Genomic DNA, 17752 nt, shown 5'->3' on the forward strand with positions numbered 1-17752 from the left:
GTCCCTGTTCCAAAGCCTTCGGGCCTACGCTGCAATTAGCCTCGTCTAAGTCAGGTGAACCCCCTGTTTCAGTTGACTGCAGCCAAAACACAAGAGTGTCACGGGTGTGGAAGTCACCCACGTGACCATGTGGATTTGCAGAGAAGGGTCAGATCTCAGAAAGAGGATCAAGGGAAGGGAGTGGCCCAGCAATCCAGCGATTGCTCATTATAATTACCGTGGAAAACCACGTTAATAATTATGAAAACACGTCTGAGTAATTAAAACAGCTACTTAACAGCATGTCCAAACCTCTCTTTGTATTAAAAGTACATTCCTGTGGGAACACAGCATCTCCAAGCCAGAGTTAATCTCAGCATTTATTTGAGTATGTACAGGCATATATACGGTACCACTGTTACTGAGTCCAAACTCGTTCTGCTCGCCGCATGACTGGCCAGTAAGTCAGGAGACGAGGCGTTGGGGCAGGAATGACGACTTTATTGGGAAAGCCGGCAGACCAAGAAGATGGCAGACGACTGTCCTGGAGAACCATCTTCCCCAAGTCGGAACTCAGGCTCCTTTTGTACTTAAAAGGGGAGTGAGTGTGATTGGTTGATGCAGACCTCTTGGTGTTGGAATCCTTTATTCTTGCAGCTGTCCACATAGGTAAGGTCATGGTGTCCCTGTAAACCTCCAACGAGACATGTTATCCTCTGTTCTGTAACTTTTTATCTGTATATGGATGGAAAAGTTTTAAACTCTTAAAGATCAGAGCCTTGAGATTGGGCCATTCTGTATATTTCAGGCTACAGGCAACATTCTTTCACAGAAGGGGCAGAACCAGCCTGACTAAGCCAGGGAAACAGAGCCCACGGTTAGAGCTGAGGGAGAACAGATCCGACATGGAGTCAGCTTTGTTTTTTGTTATTGCATCACCCCCAAAATCTGCACGAGACTAAATGTTGGATTTGGTGACCTGGAAATTCAGACCATAAAGCATCGTCACCTTTGTCTTTACTTTCCTCTCCACCCCAAAAGAAAGCAGTATCGCGACATCTGGATTGAACTTCTGTGTATAGGTATATTCATATATATATTAAATATATATAGTTTATAGTTTACAGTTATAGCAAGATGAGGAAGAAAGACAGTCATGTAGTGGGAACCTTAAAAATAATAAATGTCAGAACTGGTCTGGATTTGACAAACGGAGCTAGAGATCCGAGCTTCCTAGAACCCCAGCGCGCACCCTCGTGACAGCCTCTGTAACTCTGTAACGGCTGAACGCCAGAGTTCAGCTGCCCGCTCGCAGAGGAGGGCTGGCATGATTTCTACAAGAGCTCTGTGCGAGAATCCCTTGCTTGATTGCGAGCGATGTTTCTGAAGTGCACACCATGCTTTCAACAAGAAAATACGTTCAGAGTGTTTATAGGAATGACACTCCCCCACCGTATTAGAAAGCGGCTTCTTTCTAGACCTTTGGCGCACAGAGTGTGACAGGTCTAATGCAGTGGCGCCCAAGTTGGTGCGGCATCACTACGAGTAAGTCTGTGTCCTGTCGGTGCCTGCAGTTCCTGGTGTGCGCACCATCACAAGGGGATACGGTTTTCAGCATCAGCGCCTGTTTGCTGCGTCCTTCTGGGCTCTGCAATCCTGCTGCCAGTTTCCTTTAACAGACTCAGGAAGTGGGGAGGTGAGGCTGCACAAGATAGCAAGATAAATCAGAGAAAACAACTTTCCTTAACAATGCTAGCCATTTTTGCTAGAATCAGTACTCCACATTTATTCTCATTTATGTATTTTTATTTTTTACTTTTAAATTGGAGCCAATATTTCAGTGTATTTGAATTTAAGTCAGAATTTTTTAGCTTGCATACAGTATTAAGCAGCAGGATTGGATTTCTGGAAGTGTCAAACTATTTGCAGGCTTGACTAAAAAGCTATTAAATAACAGGAAATGCAAAAATAAAGTGTCAGAATATAGTACCTTTAGATACAGAAATAGATTTATAGATTCCCCCAGTTCATAAAATCACAGAATCATCCATTCTGATCCTTTGACCGTAAGCCTTGCATTCTGAGGATGTATTCAGAGCAAGAGCTGCTTTTGGAAGCGTCTCCGTGGAAGACATTTGTATCACCAAATTCCTGGCAAAACTCTGGGCCTCCCAAGCCACCAGCAGGTCGTACCTTCCATATGTAGCGTGTGTGATTTCCATTCCAAGGTAAACGCATCTTTCCTTAAGTCCAAAGTGAGTATAAGATGATAACTTATTACCATATCCATAGACAAATTCTCCAAAACTAAGGGGACTGTGGTTAAACTTTAATTTCTATGGTCATATTACTGTAGGCCCTGTATTCCATCTTTCTATGCCTCTGATTTTATTTCAAATGCATTTTAAGGACCACAAATGGAGACAGTTTTAAAACAAAATTGCCCGTAGTCAAAACAGTGTCATGAGTGCATGTGGGCTTTCAAGACACTTCCAAATAGCTGAGTAGATCCCAGATTAACCGTAGAATTAAATAGTAAGAAGTGGGTGGAAAATGTGGATGGGAGAGTGAGCTGTGGTGAGCTGCAGAAGTCCTTGTCTGCACACTGCGGCTTTCCACCCCTGGCGTGGAGGATGGACCAGCCGACCGCCGAGCCATGGGAGTGATACAGGGAAATGGGGCACAAGGTGATGGCCATGTCCCAGGTCCCAGGTGAGTCCCTGGGATGCGCCTCGCCAGGTGAGGATCCTTGGCTTTGCACAGGAAAGAATTCAAGAGTGAGCCGTGGTTGAGTAAAAGTAGATTTATTCAGGGAGATGCACGCTCCAGAGAGAGAGCGCAGGCCGTCTCAGAAGGCCAGAGAAAGGCCACGAGGTGAGGCGGTTGGTAGTTTTCATGGACTCGGTAACTTCGTATGCTAAAAGTGGGAAGATTATTCCAACTACTCTGGGGGAAAGAGCAGGGAATCCCAGGACCTGGGCCATCTCCCACTTTTTGACCTTTACTGGGCAGCCTTGAAGCTGCCCTGGCACCTGTGGGAGGGCCATTTAGCAGCTGTGGAGCTGCGGTGAGAGGATGTTGCAACTCAAGGTCTCCTGGGAGCTGAATCTTCTGCCATCTTGGCGCTAACAGCTGTGTCATTCTGTTAATGGTTGTGCCTTGTCCCCTTCCCTCCTGTCTCAGGAGGCGAGGGCGCCTTGCCGCGTAGTGACTGGCTCAGGAACTCAGCCCCAGTGCCTGCAGGACTCAGTCCACCAGGAGAACTGGAGCAAGGCGCCGGGCCTCTCTCCCTCCCTTTCCTCTGAAGTCCTGACCTCTCAGTGCCACTTCGAAGGTACAGCAAAGTGACGCTTAGAAGTCACGGTATCAGACACGTGGTGCCTGTGAAATAAATGCCGACTGTTGTAAATATTCTGAAACCCCCAGTCTCATCTCCTATGCTGCTCACTCAGTGCCCCTCAGAGAGGCCAGAAGCAGTGCGCACGCCGTCAGGCTAGCCCCCTGGTCAAAATCAGATGCAGCTTCCTATAAAGTGACCTTCGATTGGGAAAACACAGCCTGAAAAACAGCAGGAGTCCGCGCCCACCAACTGAATTCAGGGCGTTCCCCGTATTCCCCCGCCCGCCCGACCATGGACTTGGTCAACAGTAAGGGCAGGTGAAGAGAGAACCGCGCAGGCCTTTCTTCCAAACTCGAAGGGAAAACCGTCCTCAGACAGCAAGATTAACGCCTTTCTGCTTTCGAAAACGAGTCACATCCTGGAAGGTAGACTGTGCTAAGATAATCAAGGTCAGAAGGCTGAAGTTTCCTAGTCCTTGTAATGACTTTGAACAAGTTTTTGCTCCTTCTCCTCTGGGCTCCCCGTAACCTTCCTGGGCTAACCTTAAACACAGAGATGTCGGGGTTTTGTTGGGAGAAGACTTTTTCCCAAACCCGGCACGATCGATGGATAACCGCTAGATCCGTCAGACCCGCTCAGCTCCGCCGGGTCGTCGGCACACCGGGTTTTCCCAGGGAGGCCCGCGGGGGGCGCTGAGGGGGACGGGGCGGGCCAGGGAGGGCGCGTGCATTCGCCTTTTGTCCGCCCCTTGGCGCTGGGAGGCAGACATTCCGGGGCTACGCAGTGAATGCGTACTCTGCAGGCGCCCTGGGCTCCAGGCCATCCTGAATTCCTACATCTGAATGAAAGGAAATGCACGCATGTTGCCAGTCTCGGGTGAAATGCATTTCATCTTCCGCTCCAGATACTTCCCTCCACTGAAGCCCTGCCACCTGCAGAGAGAGCTGCTCAGCGAGGCCTCCCGGAGCCGAGCCGCGGCGCAGGCGCTGGTGTCTCCCTGTGAAGACAAGCCGGTTCTTATCAGCGAGCATCTGGTTCCCTCCCCCGCGCCCCCCGGAGCCTGTTTACCAGATTTTTCATTGAGAGACTTCCCCGTGGAGTATAATACACTTCGTTTCTGCTCATTCATAAGATCTTTTTAAAAAAAAAAAAAAAAAAAACAAACATCTCCCAGCTGCAACTATTTCAGGCACATTTCTGAGGACTTATAATTGAACGTGACTCATCTCGGTAAAGTGCAGCCACAGCATGAAGCCGAGCGGCCTGAGCTCTTTTGAAATATAGAAAATTTGCACAATACGTATTTGTGGGTATAAATACGTGATTCATTGGTGAAGAGGCCGATCAAGGATGTCTTCACCTCTATTCAGAAACGGAGTGGGTTGTTTTTGAATATGCAAATATCCAGGAAAGACTGTCTTCTTCCTTTCCCCCCACCCCCAGAAGTTGCCGGTGCAGAGGAAATCATCCAAAGTAAACGCATCACTTTCATACAGCCCAGAATCAGATCGCTAGTGCCTGGCGTTCCCATGGCAACTGCCTTCCTAAGCAAACTTCTCTACGAAATATACCGCTGTTATTTTATCTCGTTGCTAAGTTCCCTTGACAAAACCGCACTATAATAACCACTCACATCTCTGTGGTTAAAGGGGGCAAAGCTCCCCCCGGGCCCCACACAGTTTATCTTTTAAATGATAACTTAGGAATTCAGCCCTCCATCTTCAACACCATATGGGTTTTCTTTTTTCTAATTTCTTTGCCTTGAAATTCTGCCATATTAGGAAAAATCCATGCAAGTCTTTAATATATATTACTGCTAGTTGTGTGAACAGGATTTTTTTTTCTTTTATTCATTATCTAGCAGTGAACAATTATGTTAAATTTCCAAATTCCCACTACATGAGATAATAAAATGATGCATTCTGACATTTCATATCCACACAGTCCGTGCGCTCCCTATCATCGTTTATTCTCATTTTTTAGGCATAACCATGACTGGACTAGTCTTTGGGTACCTGTTATTTCTGTGTTCTTGGAAACAGAGGAAGGTCCTGCCTGTCTCCGGAGAGGAACCAGGAGGAAAATTGAACTCATTTCATCAAACTGCCAAGAGAGGAGAAAGACTACTTACATGTCCAACCGCAGCATTTCAGCACCAGTGAGGGCTGTAAATGAGCCAGAAGGAAAATGGGCCCAAGCCCTAAAGGCAAGTCAGATTCCCAGGAAATAGTCAGCGAGGGTCCCTGCGGCCCCCAGTGAGGGGGCCCAGCACAGCAAGGGAGGCAAGTTGAGTATCTCAGAGGGGGAGAGGGTCGAGCGAAGGGACATCCCCCACGTCTCGGGGCAGTGCCACTGTCGCTCTGCTACATTTCTACGTACTTCCTTTTAAAGTAATTTTTTTTTTCAGTTTAATTTCACTGTGTTTGACAAGAAAGCTGGCTGCCTGCTGCAGCTACTTAGTAACTGACGGGTGGAGGGGTGTGTGGATGTGTGTGTACCTATATAGACACACACTGGATGCAGAGATATGCATAAACTGTGTGTGATTCTTATGGTTGGATCAGTTAGAAAAGTCTTTGCTGTGCTGCAATAAAAAAATAAAAAATAGTAGATAAACAGGATGAAGGTAATTTTTTTTCCTTCCTCAGCCAAATTCTTCATAAGTCAAGAAGACAGAAATTTGTTTATGACAAAATTTGAGTTTCATCTTTGACGCACTTTCCTTTCTCTTCCCTCAACATGAAAATTGAATCTGCTTGAATCTAAACCCTTTGCTATCCTCAACTCTACTGATGTTTTCTGCCCTCAGCTAAGATCGCTTTCCTACGCCAATTTGATATCTCTCCCCACCCCGATAATAGCATCTGCTTCTTATCTTTCCACAGCTCTTCCTGCAACTCACTCCCAGAGGACAGTCCACTTCCCGAGTGCAGTCCACTCCCCACGAGTGGTCCACTCCCAGAGGACAGTCCACTCCCAGAGGACGGTCCACTCCCAGAGTGCGGTCCACACCCAGAGTTCCCACAGTAAAAGCCCAGTGAATTTACTTAAGTGCAGCTCTCCTCTGGCTTGAGGATAGTGTCCATCGTGACACTGTATCACAAGTTCTGCACATTCTGAGCCCTGCCCACGGCTCCAGTTTTCTCATAGCAGGTGACACCTAAACTGAGGCGTGATGGCTACACTAGGTCTCCGCAGACAGAAGGAGATGCACTGTGAGGATGGGGGTAGGGTGCGCCGAGGCAAGGTAGCAGGAGGAAGAGTGGGGTCCAGGGTGGCAGAATGTAGGATGTGTGACATGATGGTGGAAGACGAGGCAGAAATGAAGGCCATTCTGAACTATGGAGTGACATAATCACCAAACAGTTTGCCTGTATCAGGCGTGCAGTGGGGATTCGTTCAAGGTTTTGCAGGGCGTGAAGTGTCCTGAAATTTAAGAACATAAATGCAATATGAAAGGTGGTTAGAGAACCAGCACTGGAGACCAAGGTCATGGAAGTCCTTGAGGGCAAAGGCGATGAAGGGATAAACCATGAGAGCGTCCCCGGAACCGATAGTCAGGAGATTTGATGAGGATGGAGTGGGACCCACAGAGCTTCTTTGATGGCGTTTCACGGAGCTGGAACAGAGAACCAGGGAGTCAGAAGTGTAAGCGTGCTTCTAGTCCCGAGAGTTCTCAGCCGTCCTTCCTGGAGGTAGCGCACATTCACAACGAACGCACAGCGACTGAAATGAGATGGCGTGCTCCCGGACCACTGGGAGACCCCCCTTGGAAGCAGTCTAACACTGGTTTCTTGTACTGCAACTCACATTTTACGCTTCATAGCTTTTCGGGTATGTATGTGCTTTTTCCCCCAGACCATCTGTTGCCGAAAGAAGATAAATGTTCTGATTGAGAGTAATGACTTGGAATCTTGATGCCACAGGGTAAGTTTTAAGGAGCATTATAATGAGTTTAGAATTGGAAATATGGAGCTTTGCCATACAGGAGAGATGGAGTCGGATATTTGGGTCTGGATTCATGGAGCAAATATGGTTAAGAATACAGGTCACCAGTTTTAATAATTTTATGTGTTACCTAACAGTGGCTCATAAATAGATCATCATTAAGTGCTTTGACTGCTAATAACATCAGTTAAAGCTTGTGGTTCTGTGAGTCAGTTTTAGGCACTGGTGTTTTATTGGTTCAGAAGAACTTCGTGGAAAATCTCTGTTCAGTGCCACAGGACTCAAGCTGTAGACATTTACAACCTCGGAATAGCGCCCTAGAGAGAAATTTCCCAGGAACTAATAATCGAGCTGTTACACAGTCAGCCAGCTGTGATCCTTTTTAGACAGTAGGACCATGAACTATGTTTCCTATTTCAAGACCTGTAATAAAGTTTTTTTTTTCAGAGTTGTAATAGGAAATAATTCTGATCACTATGTAGTATGTTGTGAGGAAATTTATGTTTGAAAAGTTTTTCACACTCTTTGTATATTTTAAAGCACAGCTAAATCCCTAGTGAGGGTATCAAAAATGTGCAGTGCAATAAAAAATAATAAATTCACATTAACCATACTGCGACTTTTTCCTTGAGGGAAATTCAATAAATGTTAAGGAGGTAATGGAGCACCAAACATGCTACTCCTACCACTAATTAAATTAGTTGAAGAGCAAACTGAGACTTTTAACTGTTACGGAAATATTCATGTGTGCTTTAAATACTTTTTAAAACATGATGCAGGAAATCATTTAGATGCAGCTGGTTATGGGTGCAGAGAACAAAGCTTCTCAAGGCAATGGGGAAACTGAGATGGACATTTGCTAGGCTGCGGAATTTACTGACAATCTAGTTTCTAAAAGTAATTAATTTAGTGATAAATGTAGCCTTATGGAAAAAAGATTTTTTCTGTGTCTCTCTTCTGTCTTGTTGCCTGTCTGCCTGTCTGTCTATCATCTGCCTATCCGTCGAGACTTCCACAAAGATATACCAGACCCTTGGCAACTGACCTCGTAAGTGCACAGCCAAGGACATCCAGGCGTTTATCTCTCTCCCTGCTCCCCAGTTCACCCTCTTCCTTATTTGAGGAAGGAAAACTGACACCTGGATCCCTCAGAAGCTGCTCCCACCTGTGGTGTGAGACTCGCCTGACCTGGCCTTCCTGCTCCAGAGAAGGTTAAATTCAGCCTCATGTGTTGAGGGGTGAGGAACACCGTTAATAAAGGTTAAAATTACTTCTAGACAGATGTTTAAATGCAATTTAGTCTTCACTGGATTTGTTCCTGCTGTTCTTCTGTTATTTCTTTGAACTTAATTCTCATGGTACATATTTAAAATAGATGGCCAATATATTCAGGTTTGCAATGAGGATGCAGAGAGAGTCTTATTGTTATAAAATGAAGTAAAAAACAAGCCATGGATTCTCACCAGCAAGTGGTTCCTCCGTGAGCAGGAAGAAGATAGACAAAAGGTCCAAAGCAGTCTTTGTCATAATAAGCAATTAAACAAGTGAAATAAATGTGCTTGATGAAATAAACACACTCAATAGTAAAATCAATGTCAAAAGAAAGTGCACACAGCAGGCAGAACCTTAGGTGCCGGAGGTCATCCTGTAGCCTTAGCATCCTTCATCCTCCACATCCAGGCGCTTGTAAGCCCTGCAAAGAGCCTCCTCGCCTGCCTCCTCCCCCCAGTTCCTCCTCCGGGCTCAGTTCAGAGCCTCACCCTTCCTCCTCGCCTCCACCTTGGGTACCATTCTGTCAGCCTTCTAACTAGGTAACTAATGTCCTTTTTTCCCATTACTTTTAAGAGAATGACTCATCACTGTTTGAAAACCTTAGTGGATCCTCTTCCTCCAGGACAGAACCCACTCTCTGCGTGGCTCACGAGGATTTCATAATCTGGCTCCTGGACTTCCTGCCACTTCCAGGTGGAGAGCGTGTTCTCCAGCCTGACTGAACTACCTGTCACACAGTTTGCCTGCATGTCACACTCCCGCGTCCTGCCACGTAATGTTCGCTCTCCTTTTCCCAGTTAACTGCAAGGTCAGGACTCAGTGCGTGAGTCACTTCTTTTAGGGGGTCTTCTCCGACCCTCAGGTGCCCTACCTGGGCTCCTTGGGGCCCACGCACAATGAGAAAGTGTGTTTGTGCTGTCTGTTCATGTGAATACTCTTAGTTGACTCTGTTTGCAAGTATATGCGAAGTCCTCCACGCGAGCATCACTGTCCACCGCTGACGATCATGGGGTTAGAATAGGGGTTTCAGGTACAGGCAGGAGGGCAGTCGTTCTGCTGTTTTATGATGACTATTGTTTGAACTTGATTTATGGTCTACTTTTTAAATTTATTTTAAATTAATTCATTTTTTATTGAAGTGTAGTTGATTTACAATGTTGTGTTAGCTTCTGGTGTACAGCATAGTGATTCAGTTATACATATATATATATATATATATATATATATTCTTTTTTTGGATTTTCCATTATAGGTTATTACAAGGTATGGAATATAGTTCCCTGTGCTCTACAGTAGGACCTTGTTGTTTATCTATTTCATATATGGTAGTTTGTATCTGTTAATCCCAAACTCCTCTAATTTATCCCTTCCCACTGTGGTCTATTTTTTTAAGCCTCTGGTTTCGCCTCAAAATTAAGTTAAAGATCTAGACATATTTGTTTTCACTGTTATAAATGATTGTAACTTAGTACAAAGAAATAAATTATTTTTCTTTGACAGATTGTATCTGAACAAAATACACATGAGTATTTGTTTCAGTATTAGCAAGTGTAAATTGGATTTTTTGTCTTTTTATTTTCTCTTCTTATTACTTTGAAAATCAGTGGGAAGTGTCTTTAAACAGTCTAAAATAAATAAATTAGTTGTTTGGATTAATTTGGAAAAAGGGGAAAGATTCTACAAAAGATGAAAAAGAAGTAGATCAAAGCAATAGATGTTCAAGAATATGTAAACAAAAGGAGACAAAGAAATTTGGTGATAATCAGCAAGATTATACAAGAAATAGGAAAAAGACTGAAGTAACTAGGGGAAAAAAAAACCCAGACACATGAGATATTTGATAAGAAGAAAAAAATCTGAAATACAAGCAAACTGTATGATGGCAAGACTTAGATGATGGCAAATACTGCTTATGCAACAGTGTCAAAGTCCCGATCTCACTCCCCAAACAATACGTGAAATATTTAGAAGCTATTTTCTGAGTAATAGAGAATTGGAAATAGAACAAGATTTTGCTTTAGCTTGTTTTTGGTGAAAATTTGAGATGTGACAAATCTTGTTCTCTTAATTGTTTTCCTCAATAGCTAGCCTTCATGGTCAGGGATGAATCACAACTTGTTTAAACCATTGTTGATTTTAAGTGCTTTGTAATTTATATTTTTCCAAAATATCTAAACATCTCTAAATATTCCCGTGCATGAGTTTTACATGACCCAGTTTGACACCCATGATCACATGTATTTTTGACAGTTTTATGAGTTGACAGATCTCTGGAGACAAGAAGAAAATGGGGCACAAATTGAGTGTTTAATATATTTTTATTGAGCGAAGTTTATTTTATGACCATACTCATTTAATCTTTGACATTGACAGTAGTAAAGACCACTCCCAGGAGAAAAGAAAGTATTGAAAGCACACTTCTTCTTACTTCTTTACTGAAAAGAAATAGGATGGTTAGGTAATTTTGTTTCTGTAATGATACATCAGAGCCACTTCTGTAAAGCAGACCCAGAAGATGTGCCTGCCATTAGTCACATCAGCGACAGGGCACTGTACCTTTAAGTGCTCGGTCAGAGCCAGTGGCTTCAGGAGGACCGCCTGTCCTCTGTAAGGACCTGTTACACTGCTCAGCGGTTTTACGCTTGCCCTGGGGGCCACCCGTGCCACACGTGTCTTCCAGTGGCGGGTCAGTTAGGCCCTACAGCACATAGTCTGTTCTTTCTGGAGAGAGTTTAGTGTATGTTCATTTATCTCTGTGCATTTTTGCTCAGTCTGACTCAGGCATGGTTAGGGTTTTGCTTCAGATGCATGCCACAGATGCACAGGCAAACGAGCTCACGTACAAAGTGGGGTTGATGCAAGAACGCCTGGAGACCGAGAAATCCAGTCTTATCCAGGCGTCCCTCAGCACAGACAAATCCAAGCCCTGAGCCGCATCGCCAGTTTCAGCCCTGAAGACCCCATCCAGTGAGCCCCACGGCCGGGCCCGCCTTTCTGCCCGTGGTCACAGCTGTCCGGCGGGTGTGCTCATCGGACGCCGACGCCTCATGCGATCAGCTGAGCCGGGGGTGGGTTCCTTCCTGATCCCTAAAACACGGCGCTGCAACAGGAGCGGGGGGCTGCACAGGCGGGTCTGCCCCCGAGAGGACTCGGGGAGGCGCAGCTCCCTGCGGCGGGCGCCGAGTGCCAGGGGCGGCCTGGCGGGTTCCTGTTCGGGACGCGTTGATGAGACGTGCCCATGCTTCTCATCGTCTGCTCCGCTGAGGTCTGTTGAGTTCTGCTCTCAGCTGGCACCAGATGAGGCATCAGGGACACAACTGCTTTCTTTCCTCACTCTTACAGTGTTGAGTAGAGACAGATACTGGTCAACTGGAATATGAACAAGATAATGGTCATAAGGTGCACAAGGAAATAAGCAGCTGTATTCTAAAGCCGCATCAGCGAGCTTTCTCTTTAAAGGACCAGGTGAAAAATATTTTGGGTGTCGCAAGACATGCTTTCACTGGTTCAGCTACTCCACTCCGCCACCGTAGGATGCAAAGAGCCACAGGCGATGTTAAAAAATGAGTGTGGCTGTGTTGCAATAAAATTTTATTTACAAAAACAGGCAGCGAACTCAGTTTAGCCCGAGGGCTGTGCCATGCTGACCCTGAGTTACCAAGAATAACTGAGTGATGGGGACTGTCGATGGTATAAGAAGACAAGCCGTCTCTGAAGAAGTAACATTCAAACTGATTTGCAAAAGATGAGGAGGAGCCAGTTATAGGGAGAGCATCAGGAATTGCCCTCCAGAAAGAGTGAGAAGTGCACAGGCTTTGCAGGGAAAGGACGTGGAATAGTTAATGAAGAGAGGAGGCTGGGTGCCTGGACTTTAATGAGAAACCGAAAAAACATCATTGTTAAGTTTTGAGAGAGGGACAGACGTCAGCTTAGGCAGTTCATCAGATTGGAGACAAAGCTGAAAACCTGGAAGAATCAGAACCAGTCAGCCAGAACTAATTGGCATCTTCCTGGCACATTGACGTGTCCCGGTCACTGTGTCTCCCTCCCTGTCCCTCCACAGGATTCAGAGTCCCTGGAAAAGAATCAGATTGCCCTTGACCGCACCTGTGGAGTCACCAGCTACAAGACCGCACAGAGTGGAGGCAGGGACAGTTCCCAAAGTGAAATCGAAGTTCTGCGACCAAAAGGAGGAAGGATGTATTGTGGGCTTGCAAGAACACAAATGCTTATCCACCACTGCTCTTAGAGAGCATCCAGAAAAGAAAGAGAACTTCAATCTTCATTAAACTTATTTAGCATGTATTTAACCTGTATCGATGAGCAGATGCAACCAGAATGGCGATGCACTGACCCATTCTTGGTTACTGAATGCCTGTCTTTACCCCTGGGAGTATCTTTGCTCTGAAACACGCTCTACTTGGGAGTGTAGCCATGTCCGCTGTCCCTGACACAGCACTAGCTTGATCCGTGTTGGTGTAAATACTCCTGAGCTGTGTCCTGAGATGCAGCTTCATCGCTTGGTCACAGTTCCTAACCTTTCGCACTCTTCCTCTTGCTCTTTGTCAGGTGGGCCCAGTGTGGCATTTTTTCCTGGGGCTAATTTTCTCGCACTGCTTGGGGCAAAACCTGGGTGATGATGCTACCCAGTGCCCTTGAAATGGTAAGATTCTTCCACTCTGGGTTTGGGGAACAGGAAATACTTCTGGCTCTGGGTGGTTTCAGAGATTGCTTTTCTCTAAACCTCGCAAGTGGTCCTTTCCCAAGGTATGAGCTGCTTCCTCATGAGCATGCCCTGGTGATCAGCACTCAGTGGAAGTTCAGGACGGACCCTCTGCAAAGCCCCAGAGCTGTCTCCATGTCTACCTCTCCTCCGGTGCTCAGTCCTGCCCTGGCTTCTCCAAGTCTTGTTTCCTTAACTCAGGCAGTAGGTTGCACGCCACTGCCTTCCCCTCGCTGAGCATTGGTCTGGAAACTGTCTCTGGACAGGGCTTGCCTCACCTGCTTCCTTTTCCTCTAAGGTCTCTCCACCATGATGCCTCCTGCCCACTTCTTAAAAACTGTTGTTTCTAACGTTTTGCCTATTTTTAAAAATTGTTTAAAGAGAGAGGGTAAATCTAGTCCCTGTTACTCCATCTTGGCTAGAAGTGGAAGTCCTCAGTTGCTACGAATTTTTTCCCTCCGTTTTTCCACGTATACCTCCTGGCGCCTCTGTTTGTACACAGCAGCTCCTGGATGGTCACATCATGAATTTTAGCAAATCTTGTCATCTGAATAGTTGGAGCAATCTCCAAAGGTGCTCTGACCAGCATTAAGATCCCAAGAGGGAATGAATGAATAAAAATGTATTGGTGGGTTTGCAAAAAATATCACTTCGAGGTTAAGTGAACTTTCCATTTTAATAAGGAATCAAGGATCTTAAAAATGTAGATGTCAGTAATTATTTCTATAATACCCACTTGAATAATTTATTTAATAATATTTCTTTTGGGTCTTTTGTACCAGTTTGTATAGATGACAGTTTTGTCTTAGAATAGGAACGCCCTAGGCCACTGTTTGTATATGGACGGCATGTTTATTATACACTTTGTCATAAAAGATAGTCCAAATTGGTGGTGCAAGAGGATATAAAGGTGCATTTTGTTAAAGTCAACTCGGTGTCTCAAAACTGCCTTCTCTCTGTCCCCTCTGACTTCTGGCATGAAGTGGATGAATGCCTTCTTCATGGAAGAACGGAACGCACGGTCAGTCTGAAAAAGGAAAGGTATTTGAAGTCGCTGAATACATTTTAGAGTCTTAGAACTAGAAGGTACATCAGATCAAGCTGGATCATTGCTTATGATATATTTTACCTAAAAAACTTATAAACCACCATGCAGATTTTAATAATTAAGCATCTGTGCTAGAAAGAAATTACTCAGGATACCAAATGTAACACTCCATCATGCATCTATATAAATTATTGAGTATCTCCAGGAATGGACGTTTTAATAAATTATGTTCAAGGATACCATGTACCCTCGTAGGATATGAAGGTTTTTAAGACGAATGAAAAAATTTTAATTTTTGTGCTTTTACTTTGTACACAATACACTTTTTGAGAAAGTGATGATTTGATACTGTTTGAGGGGCTCTATTTTTAATGATTTTTACTGGTGTTGAACACATTTAGTATTTCATCCTTTATACGTATATAATATCTATATAATATATGTTATTTTTAGAATATTAAAATCAAATTACCTTCTTTTTTTGAAAATTCTGTTTCTTTTAGATGCTATATTGGATGTTTAAATATATAGTATATGTATACTGTTTCTCAAATGTTATTGTATATTCATCTCAATTTTTAAATTAAAAAAGTGCATTTTATGTATATATTTATCTTATGCAATTTATAGACACATCCATAATGTTAATTAATCTCATGGATTTTTGCCTATGCGTCAGTTAGCTACTGCCATAAAATGCCACTTAACAAACCATCCTTAAATGTACCTGCTTACAGCAGGCACGCATGGTTATAGCTGAGACTCAGACGACACGCCAGGCTTGGCTGGGTGGATCTGCTGATCCTGACAGGGCTCCATCGAGTGTCTGGTACTCAGCTACGGATGGGCTGGGCTGGACCGGGCTGTGTGAGCTCCATTCTTCTCCTGGAATCAAGAGCTAGTCTCGTAATAGTCTTTGCAGAGCAGTGGTGGAAATGCAAGAGACCAAGCTCGTCTGTTTCCACCTCAGCCTTTCACTCTTCTCCCTCCTCCCCCTCCCCTCCTCCCCCTCCCCTCCTCCCCCTCCTCCCCCTCCTCCTCGTCCTTCTTCTGTCTTTCTGTCTGTCTCTGTCTCTCTCTCTCAATAGAATGCCAAAATTTTACCTTTCTGCTAAGTTGGCAAATTCAAATAAAGATTATATAGCTTTTTGCCTAAGCATTTAAGTAACATTTTAATTTAAAAAAAAAAAAAACTTCTTTAAAGATTTACTGAAGTAACACTTAAATTTATTCCATTATTTATCTAAGGTAGTTTTGGCTCCTCCAGTTACTTCAAAAATAATTACCTAAATGAATCTTACTCTGCACCCAGGGAGCCAGTCAAGGTTCTGAAGGGACGTCGAACTCTCTCACTGGATCTGCCACTGAACTGTGCTTCATGTAGCTGTGCTGACCTCTACCCCCCTCAAGTGATAATTTGCTGTCTTTATTTTTACTTTATTTCTATGGAAAGTAAATACAGCCAGTGTATAGGATGCCAAACTTCTCCTTTTGAAATTGCTTTCATTTTTCAAAAACCTAATTGGCATCGTAGTCCTGTATTCTTCCCAAGCTCCTTCTCCACGGTTCTGAGCGGATACAGTTCTCCTTGTTAGTTCAGGCATCTCTCTGCCGCTTAAATTTCATACATTAAAGTTTTAAAAAGCACGGTTCGTTGTATTTTTTGGTTATTTAAAATTTGGGGGGTAGTTTAAGAAAACACATATAGACGACTGCTTTAAAAAAAAGATTTCTCATGTAAAAAAATTACTAATGGTGGGGGTAGAGCTCAGTGGTAGAGCGTGTGCTTAGCAAGCGCGAGGTCCTGGGTTCAATCCCCGGTACCTCCATTAGAATAAATAAATAAACCTAATTCCCCCCCCCCAAAATTACTAATAAGCTATTAATTGACTAGAGAAACTAATAGAAATTGTGTATTCATAGGCGGATTTTCTTCCACCATTAAGTTACCTTGAAAGAAGGGAAATCATTCGCTTGGCTAAAATTAACGCCGAGTGGTAGCGCGGCCAGAGAAGCGCTGAGCAGAAGGCCGGCTCGTGCCGCCGGAGCCGCCGCAGAGACGCGCGGTGCTTCTCCGTCCCTTCAGGGGGCGCTGCGGCGGTGGCGCTTCGTGTCCGGCGGCCCCGCGTCCCCAGCGCCGCCTTCTGCCCCGCAGCAAAGGCAGAGCTGAGTGAGTAAGCGACGTCGCCGCGGCATCTCCGGCCACCCAGGGGGGCCGGGCCCACGCGCCAGTTGACGCCGCCGGGCAGGGACCCCTGCGCGGTCGGGCGCTTTGACGTGTCCTCTTCCCGTCGGCTCTTGTCTGGGACGCCCTCTGTGCACACGCGATATTTTCAGCCTGAACAAAAGTCCCTTAATTCTTTGTCTGAGACACTGTGGTTGATGTCCCGGGCGAGAGCGGGGACTCGCGCTGTCCCTGAGTGACGGGCCGCCCTGCCGAGCGCGACAACCGGGGCGGCCTGCGGGGCTCTGAGTCCGCGGCGCGACTCTGTGCCTAAGTGGCCTCCTCTCTCTGCAGGCGAGGAGACTGCAGGCTGCGGAGCCCGGATGGTTCGCCCAAAGCCACCCCGCCGGGAAGGCAAGCTGCCCGACCCGGGAGGCGGCTGCCCTTCTAGGACCTGCTGGCTCTGCAGCGATGTTGGCTGTTCAGTTCGTTTACGATTGAACCAAGAAAGCCTCACAGAGCCTCAGTTTTCCAGAGCAAGATTCATGGGCCTCTTACCTCAGCCTCCACTGTCTAGCTTTGCCCCCGCGCTCTGTAGGACCGTGTGTCACGGCCGAGCTGCCCAGCCCGGCCACACCGTGTCCCCCTGCGCACCGCGTGCACGTCCCGTCCTCCCCGCCTCCGAGCTCCTGGACACCAGAATTCCCAGCCACACTTCGCACCTGACCAACACCTCCTCTGACCTCCTCCTTCAGAAATGGTCAAATGATTCACCCATGGCCCTCTGCTCTCCCTGCTGACAGAACAGCCATGACCCTTGAGGACAGCGACCAGGTCTGAAAAGTTTCTGAAGGTCCCCTAGTGCATGTGACAGTGTCTCAGTGCGCCCAGTAAAAGTCAACACAGGACCGACGTGCTGGAGAGCTGACACTTCAATTGAGTGGTAGTTTACGGGACTGTAACACGACGGTCATACTGCAGTGTCCCCTGAGCTGCTCAGTCCACGCACCCAGGGAGTCCTTTCTGTAGCAAACACTACAGTCAGCCCTCCGCCATCCCCAGCTGGTTGATGCAGACCCACGGATGCGGGTGAACCGTGGGTACCCAGGCCTGCCATGAAGCTGCATGTGGATTTTGGCTGTGGGGACAGTCAGTGCCCCAGCCCTCTGGTTGTTCAGGGATCAGCTGTACGTAAACACAGTCTCATGTATAATGGACCGTAATGATGGTAGCGTCATTCTCCACCAACACACTGTCATCGTATCCTCTCTCCATTTC

The 17752-nt window shown here is 45.8% G+C and overlaps 1 long non-coding RNA gene across 1 annotated transcript; it reads left to right on the forward strand.

Moving 5' to 3' along the window:
- Positions 1 to 415: 415 nt before the first annotated feature.
- Positions 416 to 4618, forward strand: LOC116661486. The gene is made up of 2 exons (XR_004317360.1): positions 416 to 648; positions 4224 to 4618. It is a non-coding gene; the product is annotated as an uncharacterized LOC116661486 (long non-coding RNA).
- The last annotated feature ends 13134 nt before the right edge of the window (positions 4619 to 17752 follow it).

The sequence above is a fragment of the Camelus ferus genome, chromosome 35 (assembly GCF_009834535.1).
Source record: "Camelus ferus isolate YT-003-E chromosome 35, BCGSAC_Cfer_1.0, whole genome shotgun sequence".
Lineage (NCBI taxonomy): Eukaryota > Metazoa > Chordata > Mammalia > Artiodactyla > Camelidae > Camelus > Camelus ferus.